Genomic DNA, 15,243 nt, shown 5'->3' with positions numbered 1-15,243 from the left:
GGACTCTTGTCCCAGAGGCTGTGATTCTGCACATCAGGGGGAACCAGAGGGTTTTTAATCATGTGATTTCAGGTGTGCCCGATCTTCTTCACTTGTTAATCTGGGATATAATCATTTTTTAAGTCTTCTGCTGCCATCCCCAACTCTGAATTTCTTCACTCCCATGGTGGGTGTGTGCTCAAGAATAGATAACTGGATGGGGACAAAAAGTAATCCTGTTTCCCCCCAGGTTGGGGATGGTGAGAGGGGGATGAAAAAAAAAATGTCAATTTTAAAATAAGACTCTGTGGCAGATCATCATGCTGGGGTTTTTCAGGTTAATTTTTTTTAAATTTAATTTATACTTAACTGAACTTTAGTTGTTCATAGTGGGCGGGTGGTGTTATTTCAAAGGGATCACTTCTATACCAGTTCAAATAGAGCAACTTTCTAAAAATAATATATTAAATCAGTAGAACACTATGTTTTCCACTTTATACAAATTTATAGTTGTTGAAATCACTTTTATTCCTGTCACTGGGACCAATTTGTTTCAAATTCATCTGCTTCAGAGTTTTAGAAACTGGGAAATCAACTGAAATGACTATTTGTCTCAGAGTAGGGGAGTTGACCACCTGGGAGGATAAGGAGGTGTTCAGTGTGGTGAAAATGTGGTAAGCAACACTCATGAGTTAGGGAGCAAAAAGTCCAGAGGGGGAATAAGCAGGGTCTGTGGGAATCTGGCATGCCCAGGGCAGAAAGGTATATGACATGTGGGAAGGGAGATGGAGCTGGAAAGAGAAGCAGGATCACATGGGGGGAGGTCCCATGGGACCTGATGATGCCAAAAAAAAAAAAAAAAACACTTCTTGAAGAAACAAAACAGAGATGGTAGGAGCCAAAGGAGGAGGTTTGGACCACTTGGTTCTTCTGAGATGTTTTGTTCCCGGACAACTAGGTAAGATATTTATTGAGGGTAGGGCTGTCCAATGCTCACTGTCCTCCCTGCCCCACTCCCCACTGGAAAATGGCTCCCTAACAACTGAAAACACAAGTGAGAAGCCCCTGAGGGTGTAAGGGCCCTTTCCTGGAGGCTGCCCTGTGAGTTCATCACACAAAGTTGGGGACAAACAATTCTATGGTGGACCAGTCTTTCATGGAAGGCAATATGCTCATGAGATGTCACAAGATGGAGTCCCTTATTCCATCAACCACTCTACAAGCACCAGCCATAGAATCCTGAGGCTCAGAACCCGGAGACCTCATCTTTAGAGAACATTGGGACTGGGCCCTTCTGGGGACTCCCAGTGGTGGGCAGAGTAGTGGGTGGGTTCACTCTTTCAAGAGCTATAGGCCTGGTAACCAGAGTGAGCCTTATGGATTTGCAAAAGGAGGATCTGTACACCCAGACTTTGAGTGTGGAGGACAAACTTTCAGGGAAGACCCTTTGCACGCATGGGGTGGTGGCTGTCTGAATGGAGTGCTATTAGTTAAGAGACAGACTCCTCTAGGAAACTAAGGACTCCTCGAAGGCAGAGACCATGTTCTGCCCAAGCAGAAAAGATACAATTGAGGTCCTTGCCCTTCATGAGGCTTCTCAGTCTGAAGGACTGCATGGGGCCTGGACTGGAGCCAGAAGGCCTGACTTGAGTCTGAGAAGGTCATGGCCCCTCTACACCTAGTGTTCCTTATCTGTAAAAGGCTAATGGGGTCTCTTATGTGCCCTGAAAATATAGCTTGAACTGAATCAGGAAATTATTATGCATGTCTTCGAGAAGGGTGGGAAGGGATGAGAGGAAGAATGAGCCAAATCCAGGAGAGGAATGAGAAACTGTTCAGGTCCCAAGCTGGAGCTGTCAGTCAGCTTGCCTCTTTCTTTTTTTTCCTGCCTCAGTGTGGGTCCCATGGTTCTTCAGATTGTTGGGGCTCTGCACCATGATAACTGGTGGCTGCATCCTCTTACTACACTGGAGGAAGAACCTGCAGAGGAGGCAGCGTGCCCAGCAGTGGGTGGAGGTGATGAGAGCTGCCACCTTCAGTTACAGCCCACTGCTGTACTGGGTCAACAGAAGACACAGACATGGCATGACTGCCGCGATCAGAATAGGCCCTCCTCAGGCTGTTGCCAATATTGACACTCAACTCCAAATTCCGGATCTTCCATCAGAGCCTCACCTCCATGAAGACAGGCGTCATGCCTTCAGAGGCAGCAGCCCCCAGGCAGAAGCCCCTGTTCCCCTGCAGCCTGCTCTGGTGGTCCCACAGCAGCCCTCACCTAAAGGGATGCCAGAGTGACAGACCCCATCCCCCTTCCCAATTGTCTTTCGGGAGATCCCCTCTGCCCCAACCCTCTGCAGCCTGAACTTTTCTACCATGCTAGACAATTCTGCCTCCTACCCCTTTCTTGAGGGTCCTGAAAGCCATGTCCACTTCTATTCCCTTTCCACACTGACCCAAGGGGTGAACTGACCCAATGTGTAGACTTTTGCTTGAGGGCTGTAGCCTCCTCTCACTGAAAGTGAGAGTTTCAGGTGCCAAGTTTTAGAAAAAGGAGTCAATGTCAAGTATGTGATCTTGACACACAGGTCAGAGCCCATTTAGAAGTTAATTAGTAAAGTTTTTGAAATGTCAGAGTCATTTGCATCTCATTTGCCAGGAGAAAGGCAATGTCCTTCCCCAAGTGTGATGGTGGCACAAGTCTCACCAATACAATGAGGACTGGAGGCTGGCTCTGAAGAGAGACATTGAGCCAATATTTGTGGATGAGCAAAATTCCCTCCAACAAGTATTCAATGTATTCAAGACCCTGGGCTAGGTCCCCAAAGGCACTGCTGTTCTGCAGGATGGGAAGTAAACTTGCCATTGTACCCAGATGAAGGGTACAAGTTTATAACCTCAGAAAGGTAGGGTATAGGTAATACAGAACCTGGTAGAACACTGTAAAGGTTATTGATTTTAACCAGAAATGAGATAGGAAACCTGACCTGAAGAAGTGACATGGTTTTATTTAAATCTAAAAATATATATATGATTCTACTTTCTTTACCCAGAGTATATTTTAGGAAGTATGTGTAGATAGAAAGAGAGCAAGAATGCAGACAAGAGAACCAACAGGTTGACCTGGGCAGTAGTGGTTAACATATTGAGAAGGCATCATTTTGGGGAAGTAAAGCTAAATGGAATTGTTATTAGATTGAATGTATTCTGTAGAAAAAAGTGAATCAAACAAGGCTAAGGAAAGTCAACATTTCAGTCTGGTCATTTTACTTTTTTAAAGTCCATTTGGAGCCCAAGTAGAGGAGTACAACATGTAAGACTATAATTCAGAGCATGAGTGTAGACTGAAAAAATTGTCCAATGCTCCACCATAGCACCTCCTGTGAAATGGATTTTTGACAGAGAATCTGATCCTGGTTAACATTAGAGTTTGATGTATAAAGTTTGGGTCCAAATCAGGGTCTTCAAAATTAAATGCAAAACTAAAATAAAATTGCCATTATGGTAAAGCTGAAACTAACTGTCTTATAGAGAAATCTATCTGCATTGCAATACAAAGATAAGTGAAATGTATACCCAGAGAAATATTAGGTGACCAGAGACCTGAATGACATTCTGTAATTATATTCTAGATGCATTATAATAACAAAATAAGTTATATGATGATTTGTTCTTTGAAACCAAATAAAAGGTTGTCCTGAAAATTAAATTAAGTAATAGATGTTTTAAAAACTAAATTTTTATAAGGTATTATATTTTTAAATAGTTCAAAAGCATTGAGAAATAAAATTGGGTTCTAGGAGGAAAGCTGAGGCAGGAAGATCATATGTTAGAGGTCTAGAGTGGGCAACTTAGCAAAATCCTGTCTCAAAATAAAAATGGGCTAAGGATGTAGTTCAGTGGTAGAGACACCCTGAGTTCAATCCCAGTGCCTCTGTGTGTATTTGTGTGTGTGTGTGTGTGTGTGTGTGTGTGTGAGTCTGTGTCTGTAACTGTCTTGTAGGGAAATATACATGCACACAAATATTCTATTAAAATAGTGAAATTAATTGTTTACCTCTCCAAGTTAATCCTATGATATAACAGCTTTAAACATATTTAAATATGAGATATTGTATATTTATAAAATCAGTTCAAAATTATTTGATTCTTTTGGTGAGAGTTTTTACAGATAGCTGTCAGTTTGGAATGCTTACTTGATCCCTATAATTATATTTAGGTAAAAATTTACCTCTAAATGCAGGGTAATAGAAACCATTTATTATGAAGTCACATTTGAAAATATGAGAAGCTCAAGCCACAATAAACAATTGCACAAGTGGGCCTATTGAACTGTACCATATAAAATGTTTTATCAGTGTAAAGCTTATGAATTATTGATTATACATCCAATCATGAAAAAATAATTCCTTTTCTACCTCTGTGATATACAATATGCTTTAAGAGATACTTGTCCTTTATAATATTTGATCCTATGCAGTGATTCACTTTTTAGGGAATCGATGAATATTGATAAAATATTCTTTAAGGCATAAATTGTTGAAAATAATTATATTAGTGATTGAAGATCCTACTGAAAAATGTTAACACCTGAAATAACATTACATTTTTATAGTGCTATAGTCTATAATATTCCTAAATATAGCACTTGCTTATATTGGTTTCTGTATGAGAAAATAAGAAGTAATTAAATATTGAATACACAGGTGCTAATTTGTTATATAAACAACACAGGAAATCACTTGGGACCAATATATAATGTTGATCAAACTGAACAGTTGTAAGACTATTGTCCAATTGCAAAGTTCTATAAAGCCATTTTGTATGTATTTCGAATATTGGGAGAATTAATAACATTTTTAAAAGTAATGCAAAATATTTGGAGTGACCAAGAGGGCCGAATAGAAACGCTCTACTCATGGCACTGCCACAGAGAAGAACCAGGGCAATGAAGAAAAAACTGTATTTTGAGAAGAATGATTGAAGGAGAACTCTAGCAATCAGCAAAGTTATGAGAACCCTAAATAACACAGAGAGTCAGAAAGACTATCTTGAGAAAAGAACAAAGCTCCCTCAGGCAGGGGGAATCCCACACTGCCAGGAAAAGGTTAGTGGGAAAGCTCCAAAAATACCAAACTCAGCAGCAGAACAGCGGTACCAAGTGCAAGAGAATTCTAGAGTACTTACAAGATTTAGGTTTAGTTTAGAGAGCTGGCTGATCCACAAGTTATTGTTCTGCTTCAAGGAAGCAACTCATTTTTGGCTTCCCCAACACCCAGAAACCAATCTCCTATAACACCCACTTCTGGGTGCCAGCTTGGCTTAGGTGTTAACAGTCCTCTCCTTGATGCTGCCATAAACCTTGGGTTAGTGTATAACTCTCTGGGTGAAAGACATATCACCTCAACATCCTTAAACTTTAGGACCAGCAGTTGTTGTATTCACAAGCCTGAGTCCCACACTTGCCCTGTAGGAAGTAGGGAAGGTCTCCTTCCCAGACCACAGTGTTAGAACTGTAGCTTCTCATGCAAAGTACAAAGTCCTGGATGCTTCAACTAAGTCTTTGTATCTAGAATTGGGAAAGGTCCTACTATTGTACCTCTAGGAAGTAGGCTACCAGCAACCCTAATTGCAACCATCACTTACACTCACATGGAAGGAACTAGGAATGGTCTCCTTCTCAACCCCAACCCACAGCTTTGGGGCTGCAGCTGCTGGTACCAATAAGCCAGGCTTATCCCTAGGGACCAACGGAAAGTCTCATCTAAGTTCCATAGCTCTAGGATGGTGACTATCAATGCCACAAGAATTGTCCCCACCAGAGCTAGCCCTGTGAGGCCTTGGGACAGTTCCATTCATGTCACGTAGTGACAGGACTACTGATACCAAAGCCATAAGCTGTGACACCATTCATGCTCAAACTGCAGAATGTAGGAAAGTTTTCCTCCATGTCCTACTCTTCCAGGAACATGGATCCCAGTGCCATAAGACCAAAAATTACCTGTCTATCTCCTGACCTAGCTAACATTTCCTCCACAGCCCATAGACTTGGGACTGCAGCTGCCATTGCCCACAAATCCTGGATCAATTTGTGCTTATCCTTTGGGAAGTGGAAAAGATACCATCTTAGCCCCATAGCTACAAGAAAGTAGCTAACAATGCTGCAGTGTCCACCACCAACTGCAATCACCCTTGGGATTTAGGGGAGTTCCCCTTTGTGTCCCATAATCTTGAGTCTTTGATGGCTATTGCCAGAGATAGCAGCATCACTGATCTCATCCTAGCCATATCCTTCAATCATCCTGAGCATCCTGGGAAAGTTCTCTAAATCCTGTGGCTTGGGGACCATGGCTGTTGGTAGTACAACTTTTAGCATCACCTGTGTTTAGGAACAATACTCTCCATATCACATACCACTGACACTGTGGGAACTGCCACCACAAGCCACGGGGTCATCAGTGTTAAACTCTGTAGAGCCTAGAACACATACCTTTAGAAGCCTATATCCATTGAGACCCTCATAACACTGATAACATCAATCAAAGATGAATAAATCATGGAGACTACTCTTTTGCACTCCTCTGTAACTAAACCCAAGGCACCTATCAATTGATATAATATATCCTATCTAAGTGGGGAAAAAAAATCTTTTCCTAAAAATGCTACTCTATAAAATTAGAAAAATTAGCCAATATACCAGATGTGTAGCTATCAACACAAGGGGTTTAAGAAATATGAAACAAGTCTCCTCAATAGAAAAGCAACAGTTGTCCAGAAATAGACCCCAATTTGAAGTAAATCCATGAAACGTCTGAAGAAGAATTAAAAATAATGGTCATAAGGAAATTCAGTCAAATGCAAAAAAATATACACATAAACAACACAAAAAATGAGAAAAAGGATTTATGATATAAATGAGAAATTCATCAAAGAAATAAAAATAAGAATGAACTAGAAATCTTGGAGCTAAAAATGTCAATCAATGAAATAATTGAAACAACAACAATAACAACAACAAAACATAATGTGAGCTTCCACAATAGCCTAGAACAAGCAGAAGACAGGTTTCTGAACTTGAGGTCATATTTTTTGAATTAACTAAGTCAGACAAAAACAAAGAATTTAAATAATTAAGAAAGCCTGCAAGACTTATGGGACACTATTATGTGAACAAATATTTGCATTTTGGGAATTCCAGAAGGTGAAGAAAAGGAGAAAGTCATCGAAAAACTATTCAATTAAATAAGAGCCAAAATTTCAAAGAGATATGAACATCCAGATATAAGAAGCTCAAAGGGTCTCAACTTGATTTAATCATAATAGAGCTTTACCAAGGCTATTATAGTCAAAATGTCAAAAGGATAAGATGCAATCTTAAACATGGTAAGACAAGAATCTTCACTTTCACTACCCTCATTTAATATAGTACTGGAAGTTAGGCAAGAGAAAAGCATTCGAAATAAAGGGCATCCAAATTGGAAAGAAAGAAGTTGAATTATCCATATCAGTTGGTGGAAATGCCTTCAGATTTTCCCTATCCATTATGATATTGACTGGCCTTTTTCATATGTAGCTTTTAGTATTTTAAGGTATGATCCTTCTGTACCTAATCTGTTGGTAGTTTTTATCATGAAAGAAGTTGAGTCTTATTGAATGCATTTTTTGCATCTATTGCAATGATCATATGGTCTTCATTCTATTGATGTGCTGAATGCTTTTCTCTTCCCTAATTGCTCAATACCCGAGCTTTTCTCAATGCACAGGTCATCCAGATAGAAAATCAAGAAAAAAAATCTGAGGTTTTAGAACATGCTATGATAAGTGTCCATTAGGTTCATTTCTAAAATGAACCTAATAGACATTTACAGAACACTTCCATATTTGTAGGTGACTTATTTTATACATAGAAAAATCTAAATACTCCATCCAAAAGCTATGACAACTAACAAACCAATTTGGTAAAGTTGAAAATACAAAATCAAGATGTAAAAAAGACTAGCATTTTTATATACCCATAGTAAACTGGCTGAAAAAAAGAAATTAAGAAAGCAATCATATTCACATAATTCATAGTTATAAATTTACAAGGAAAAGAAAGATCTCTATGATGAAAACTATAAAATGGTTATGTAATGAGTTATAAAGGACACAAATAATGGAAAGCAATCCTGTGCTCATGCATCAAAATGTTAATATTGCTAAAATGATAATACTACCCATAGCAATTGACAAGTTCAATGCAAATCCCACCAAAATATCAATTACTTTCATCAAAAAATTATTTAAAAACCCTACAGTTAATTTGGAACTACAAAAGACCCAGAATATTTAACGGAACGTGAACAACAATAACAAAAATAAATGGAAAAAAAAATCTGGAGATATCACTATACCTGAGTTCAAAACATACTTCAAAGCTACAGAAATCAAAACAGCTTAGTACTGACATAAAAACAGACACATAGACCCATATAACAGAAAGAAGAAGCCAGATATTAATCCATAGTTATAGAACTGATTGATTTTTGACTAATGCATCCAGAAAGTACAGTAAGTAGTGCCGGCAAAACTGGTTATACATATGCAGAAGAATGACATACATCCCTTCCTCTCACTATATTTAAAATCAACTCAAAATCAACCAATGTTCTAAATGATAAACGAAAAATTATGAAATATGTACAAGGAAACAACCTACAGTATGGGAGGAAATATTCTTGATTAACTAAAAAAGGTGAATTTAAAAAAAACACACAAACATTTCGATTCAAAATGAGTTAAAGAACTAGAAAAACACTTCTTAAAAGAAGACATACAAATGGCCCACAGGCATACAATAAGAAAGAAAGAAAAATCTTACTATGATTTGGATCTGAAATTTGCCCAAAAGACTTGAATGTTGAAGGCTTGGTCCCCAAGGTCCCCATGTTCAGAGGCGGAGCTCTTGGGAAGTAACTGAATTATGAGGGATTTGACCTCATTAATGTATTAATTCAACTGATGAGTTAATATTTTGATCGTATTCATGGAAGGTGGTGGAAACTATAAATGCTGGGGCCCCGCTGCAATAAGTAGGTAAGTGGAGGCCCTAGAAGGGTACATCTTGTCATCAGCCTCTTTCTCTGTTTTTTTCTGTCTCTGTCTCTCTCCTTTTCTGCTCCATGGCTACCATGGGGTGAATATCTTTCCTTTGCCACACCCTTTTGCTGAGATGTTTTGCCATGAGAGCTAGTTAACCATGGACTGAAACCTCAAAAACCATGATCCCAAAATAAATCTTTCCTCCTTTAAATTGTTTTTTTTTTTTTTTCAGCTATCTTGGTCACAGTGATGAAAAGCTGACTAACCCTCTTCACTAATGATCAGGAAAATACAAATCAAAACTACAATGAGATATCACCTCATCCCCTTAGAATGGTTATTATGAAAAGGACAAAAGGCAATAAATACTGGTGAGCATACAGAGATAAGCCAACTCTTATATACTGTCGGTGGGAATGTAAATTAGAATAGACATTATGGAAGATAGTATGGAAATCCCTCAAAAACTAAAAATAGTACTTCTACATGACCTAGCAATTCCACTAACGAGCACATATACAAAGAAGATAAAATCGTAAAATATGGAATCAACCTGTATGCACATCAGTGGATGAGGGATTTGACCTCATTAATGTATTAACTCAACTAGATAGATAGTTGGATAGAGTTATGCATATGTACACAGTGAAATATTATTATCCAACCACAAAAAAATGAAATCCTATAGCATAGATGGAACTGCCAGTCATTATGTTAAGTGAAATAAGCCAGACAGAGAAAGACAAATACCACGTTTGTACTCATTTGAAGAAACTAATGTCAATCTCTTAAAAGAATGGAAGGGAATAGTGGTCACTAGAGACTGGGTAGGGCAGTAGGAGGGGGAGACAGAAAGAAGTTCATTAAGGGGTACTAAGGTAGAATTAGTTTTGTTTTTTCCTGTGGTATAGTAGGATAACTATGGATTTAAAAAATATACATTTCAAAATGACTAGAAGAGTATGAAATTCCCAGCACTTAAAATGACTAATGTTTGAAGAGATGGAAATATTTACTGTCAACTCGATAATTACACAGTGTATGTGTGTGTGTGTGTGTATGACATACAAACATTACCTCTTAATAAAATAATTTTAAAAGCATTAATCTGAAATATTTAAACTGGTGCTAAAAGTACAACAATAAAGGTTTATGCTTCTGGTTCGTGTTCTCAAAAAAAAAAAAAAAACAGACAATGACTCTTTTTTATATTGTTTACAGATTCAGCCATTTTAGGTATGTTGTGTGGTGGGATTGTGGGACTTTCTTTGTAATGAAGAGAGCCACTTGGGAAAAAGATGTAACTTGCAAAGGCTGAATACATGTTCTTTCCATTCATTTTCCATTCCATTTCTTCTTATTCAGAAAATAGTGTGAGGCCATTGAATAATCCCCCTGGTCATTTGCAGAAATGCTCTGATTCTGTGCTTTGAAAAGTGACCTAGAACTCTAAAGGTAAAGAACTAATTTCAATTTGAATATTCTTAGTTAGTCTTACTAGTGTCCAACTCAGAGTCAAATGGATCAACTTGTATGGTTATAACAGACCACATTTTCAGTGATGTTAGTGAAAGTATTTTCAAATGTGTTCATATGTAAAAATAATAAAATTTGATTTCATGAAAGATTAGTATATGTAGTCATGTTTCCCTTTACTTCTAAGATCCTGTTTTTATGCTGAATAATCTGTTTTCAGTTTAGCTTTTTCCTTTAGCAAAGAAATAGCCAAAACAAAATCAAGATTAATAAAAAAGATTTTATATGTTTATACAATAAATCAGCATGTTGAATCTCAAGATTCACCATCACTATGCAATTTTCTGGTAGTGACTGAAGTATAATGTCTGTTCATCCTTTTTTTTTTGGTCTATTCATTTTAACCACATATGTACATATATACTGGTTTCTTGAAATAAGGCATATAGCTATAAATAATGAAATCAACTGAAGCAAACTGTCCTATCCAACATGATTTAATTAAAAAATTTGAATGATGCTTTTTATTATGGTGAACATCAAATATTTAGAAAAGTTGACAGAATATTACAATAAACAATAAACCCTCATTTATCTACCACTCAGCTTCACAAATTACTTATAGGCATCTTGGCCATGTGTGTATTCTCATACACCCACCATAACCACCTTAAATTACTTTGACAAAAAGCCAAACAGACATCTTAATCATTTTATCTATATATTTTTTTCAGAATGAATTTCTGAAATCAAGGAATTTTAAAACACAATTTGAAAATACCTAGAAATAAACAATTCCTTAATATAATTGAATTTTCACTAACATCAACATGCATGGCTCATTCAAATTAGTTTTTGTTTGGTTCTTTGCTAAGAAACAAACAAACAAACAAAAAACTTTAAGCTAGAGACTCATTGTCCATCTCCCTATTATTTCCTTCCCTTGCATTTACTGTTGGTGGCAGTATTGCAGAAAAACTATTTTTTTTCCAAAAGGGCCTACCCAAACCTGAGCACACTTGGAGAAGAGCTTGTAGAATGTGCTTTGAAGAATGTTATGGAGAACATCTTGAAGGATTAAGAAAATGAAAACCAAGAAATGGATGCTAAACCACTCTTAACGCTCAGAAGGAAATTTAGCACCTTGGCTTAGGCTGATGGATGCAGCATGTTTGGAAAGAAATCTATGTCAGTGTAAATGTTTAACATTTAGAAAGATCACAGGAGGAATGGGTTCCTCTAGAGTATGAATCTTTGTCATTGAAGCAATTCAAGTGCATCTTAAAAGAATCACAGATTTGTTTGAAAATAATGAAAAACAATAATTACTTGCTGTGTCTCAGAAAAAGCTAGAATTCAGGCAAACTTTATATTCTCTTCCTAGTGCTTTTTCTTTCTTTCTTTCTTTCTTTCTTTCTTTCTTTCTTTCTCTCACTTCTACTACTTCTCTTAAGAAACACATGATTTATTCACCCGCCCTGCACACATATACACCTTGCACATATTAATTGTAGTAGTAAATGGATTGCTAAAATGATTGCCAATGCCTTTTTTTCCCTATCATCGGATTACAAATTTAACTCTCATTTATAAAAGATCATGTGTTTTGTGAAACCCAAAGAAAACCTAGCAATCTCTGAGCTAACACACAGGATTGAATTGTCAAATCAGACTCACACAAATCAGAGACCTTACTCAGTAATAAACAGGTAATAATTTCAAGGATATATAGACATGTCAAGAGCTTTGTAATGTTTTGAACAACCAATAATAAAAAAAAGAATTTCGAATTATAAAAAATAAAAGGATATATAGACAATGAAAGTCTCAGTCCAAGCAGATAGAGGACACAAAGGATCGCTTCCCAGACCCTTCTTATGTCAGACAAGCATCCTGGGCCATAATAGACTAGGTCTAACTTCAGGAGTTCCTCTTAAAGCAGTGTGTGTTTAAATTCTGGAACGTCTTCATTTTATACCCAAACAGTTCTGTAGCTTATGTTTGATGTGCCTTACAGATCTAGGTTATATTTAAGAAAGTTATAGAATTCTCAGCCAGAACATGCTAAGAGCAATTCAGAGATAAGGGCTCTTCCTCCAAGAAAACATCCTTAGCTGGTTTTCCTGAAGTTTGTGTTTTCTTTCCTGCAGTGCTATTTCCCAGTGAAGGGAGTGAAAGTTTCCGAGACCAGACAGACCAGATGTGTGTGTGTGTGTGTGTGTAGTTGTTTGTTTGTTCGGTACTGGGGACTAAACCCAGGGGCACTCATCCACTGAGCCTCATCCCCACCCTTTTTTACTTTCATTTAGAGATAGGGTCTCACTAAGTTTCTTAGGGCCATCCTAAGTTGCTGAGGCTGGCTTTGAACTTGTGATCCTCCTGCCTCAGACTCCGAAGCCTCTGGGATTACAAGCATGTGTCACTATACCTAGCCAGACCAGGTGTTTCAACTCCTCCTACCTTATCTGTAGAATAAGATAATGTAATGGGATTATGTAGATTTTTAGCTTTCCATTTTCTGCAGCTTAAGAAGCACAATAGATGTATACTGAAATGGTTAGCTAACAAATTGTACTCCACTACAATTTTTTTCTACTTTATCTTTATTCATCTATGTTAGTGTTTAAATTCCAGCTCTAATTCTGTCTCTCTCAATATGGAAAACCATGACACCTGCAGCCTCTAGGTATTCCACTCACCTTTCATTTGCTTCTTTTCCTAAAATACACAATTACCATTTTATTACACCTAGCCCTATTTTGTAATTACCTATATCACATGCTTTAGCACTTCAAGATAAAAGCACCTTTAATTTTTCTGTCCCTCCATCCCTAGTATTACAACAGTGTACATATTTAATGCAATATTTGTTGAGTAAATGCAAATGACATTCCTCTAATTTTAAGTATTTAAGTTTCTGCTCCCTATTTGCAGTTCTAATAAGTGGTTTTGAGCAGTGCATCAGTCTTCCAAATTTTAACAAGTGCCTCCTATCTGCACAGCATTTTTAATTAAAGGGAGTCCTTTTAATTATAGAATGTTCATTTATGTTAGGCTGCTACCATTGTTAATTGGGCTCAGCTTTGATACACAGAAGCAGACACACAGGAGAGAGAGAGTTTGCATAAAACTAAAATAACCTTCTTCATGCCTTCTCCTTTGGGGCTCCACTCTTAGGCAAGCTCTTTTGGAAATCATATATCAGGCATGACAAGTTTCCCAATTCTCTGCCATCAACAGTTTCTTCCTTGTCATTTACTTTCCCCAGTTTCAAAGGTGTGAGCCACCCAAAAGAAACGTGGGGAGGCAAATGACCAATTTCAGGAGCTCCACTTTTCTTAGCCCCCTTGCATTAGGTTCATTTCTATGGTCTACAGCAAACACACACTGTACTTAACAACCTTGACATTGGCTATATTTAGATCTTTCTTCCAGTCTCTTTTTCCTTCTTTGTGATACGAATTTATGGGAAGGGACAACAACCTAGTAAGATGTGACTCTCTTTTCCTTTTCTCTCCTTCTATTATAGATTGTCAAGTCCTCTAAGATTAACAATTGAAGAAATCCATATTATCACTATCTACTTATATGGTAAAAATAAATAGCAAAACCAAGGTAGTTTGTATTTCTTTGTATTTGCTATGTGTTAGGCACTTTGTTAAGCTTTTCTCAGAAATTATCTCATTAAATTATCCTAAAAATTGTAAAACAAAGCTATTATTTGCATTTTCTAGATGAGAAAACAGATTCAGAGAAGGTGAAAACCTTGTCCAGGGTCTTTGGGTAAGCAAGGATGTGAACACCGGTGTGTGGATTAACACTGCTGTACTCCATGTCTTACATCTCAGTGCCTTTCTAGATGTGGCATTTTCCTGAACCTGTCACCATCAGCTGCATGTGAATCAGAGCACAGTAGCCAAAGCCAACTTTCCTTACTTACTGCAGTGTCAGGTGCTTTAAGACTTTGTGCTCTGGCAAAGGAAACAAAAGTCACTCTCAGTCTTTTCTCCTAAGTGATTTTTCTAAAACTAAAGCAGAAAATTGAATGGAAAAAATAAAGCAGCTTTATTCCTCAATCAGAAATAACTGGTATTTTCTTTCTTCCCCTACCACCCTTTTGATATTATTAAAAGTCTACACAGAATATAAGAAAACCTCACTTCTCTATAACCTTATTCCTAGACTAATTTGAGAAGGACAAAATCAGAGAAGCATAAATTTTTAAAGGTCCCAGTTTTGTTCCTAAATTAAAAGAAAACTGCATATTTTATGAATATCTCAGCTGTGTCTTAAAAAAAATTGTTCTCAGGGATAAGACTTGTTATATTCTGAGTTTAATTTGTCTTATAATAAAACTTAGAGACTTTTCTGATGTCATTATCCAGTGCTAAAATCCTGAGTCACATTAACCTATGGGCTTTGCTCTTCACTCTAGGGAAATAGGGTTAGACCATGGCTAACTTGTTCCCAAAGTCATGCTTCTAAAAACTGTTGCCTCTGTGTGGTTTCTGTTGAGACATCTCTATTGTCTGATTTTTTTCTTCTCCATTTATTTTGTTTTTGAAATTGTTCTCTGTGTTCTGGGGTAATTCGAAATTTCATCACTCTGCATCTCTCCTTTGGCCAGAATATATTGAGGTCCTCTATATGTCAAGCACAGTAAACAAAACAAGTTTCTATGTGAATTCACAGTCCATCTGAAAAGAACAC

The 15,243-nt window shown here is 37.3% G+C and overlaps 1 long non-coding RNA gene and 1 pseudogene across 2 annotated transcripts in view; one reads left to right on the top strand and one right to left on the bottom strand.

Annotated features, from left to right (window-relative positions):
* The window catches only part of LOC144257290 (uncharacterized), a 120,177-nt gene that overhangs the window by 29,122 nt on the left and 75,812 nt on the right, over positions 1-15,243 (bottom strand). The window lies entirely within an intron of this gene.
* LOC144257304 (testis-expressed protein 38-like) lies at positions 868-2,448 on the top strand (annotated as a pseudogene).

Source organism: Urocitellus parryii, chromosome 10 (genome assembly GCF_045843805.1).
Source record: "Urocitellus parryii isolate mUroPar1 chromosome 10, mUroPar1.hap1, whole genome shotgun sequence".
NCBI classification, from domain to species: Eukaryota; Metazoa; Chordata; class Mammalia; order Rodentia; family Sciuridae; genus Urocitellus; species Urocitellus parryii.
This window is presented reverse-complemented; position numbering and strand designations above follow the sequence as displayed.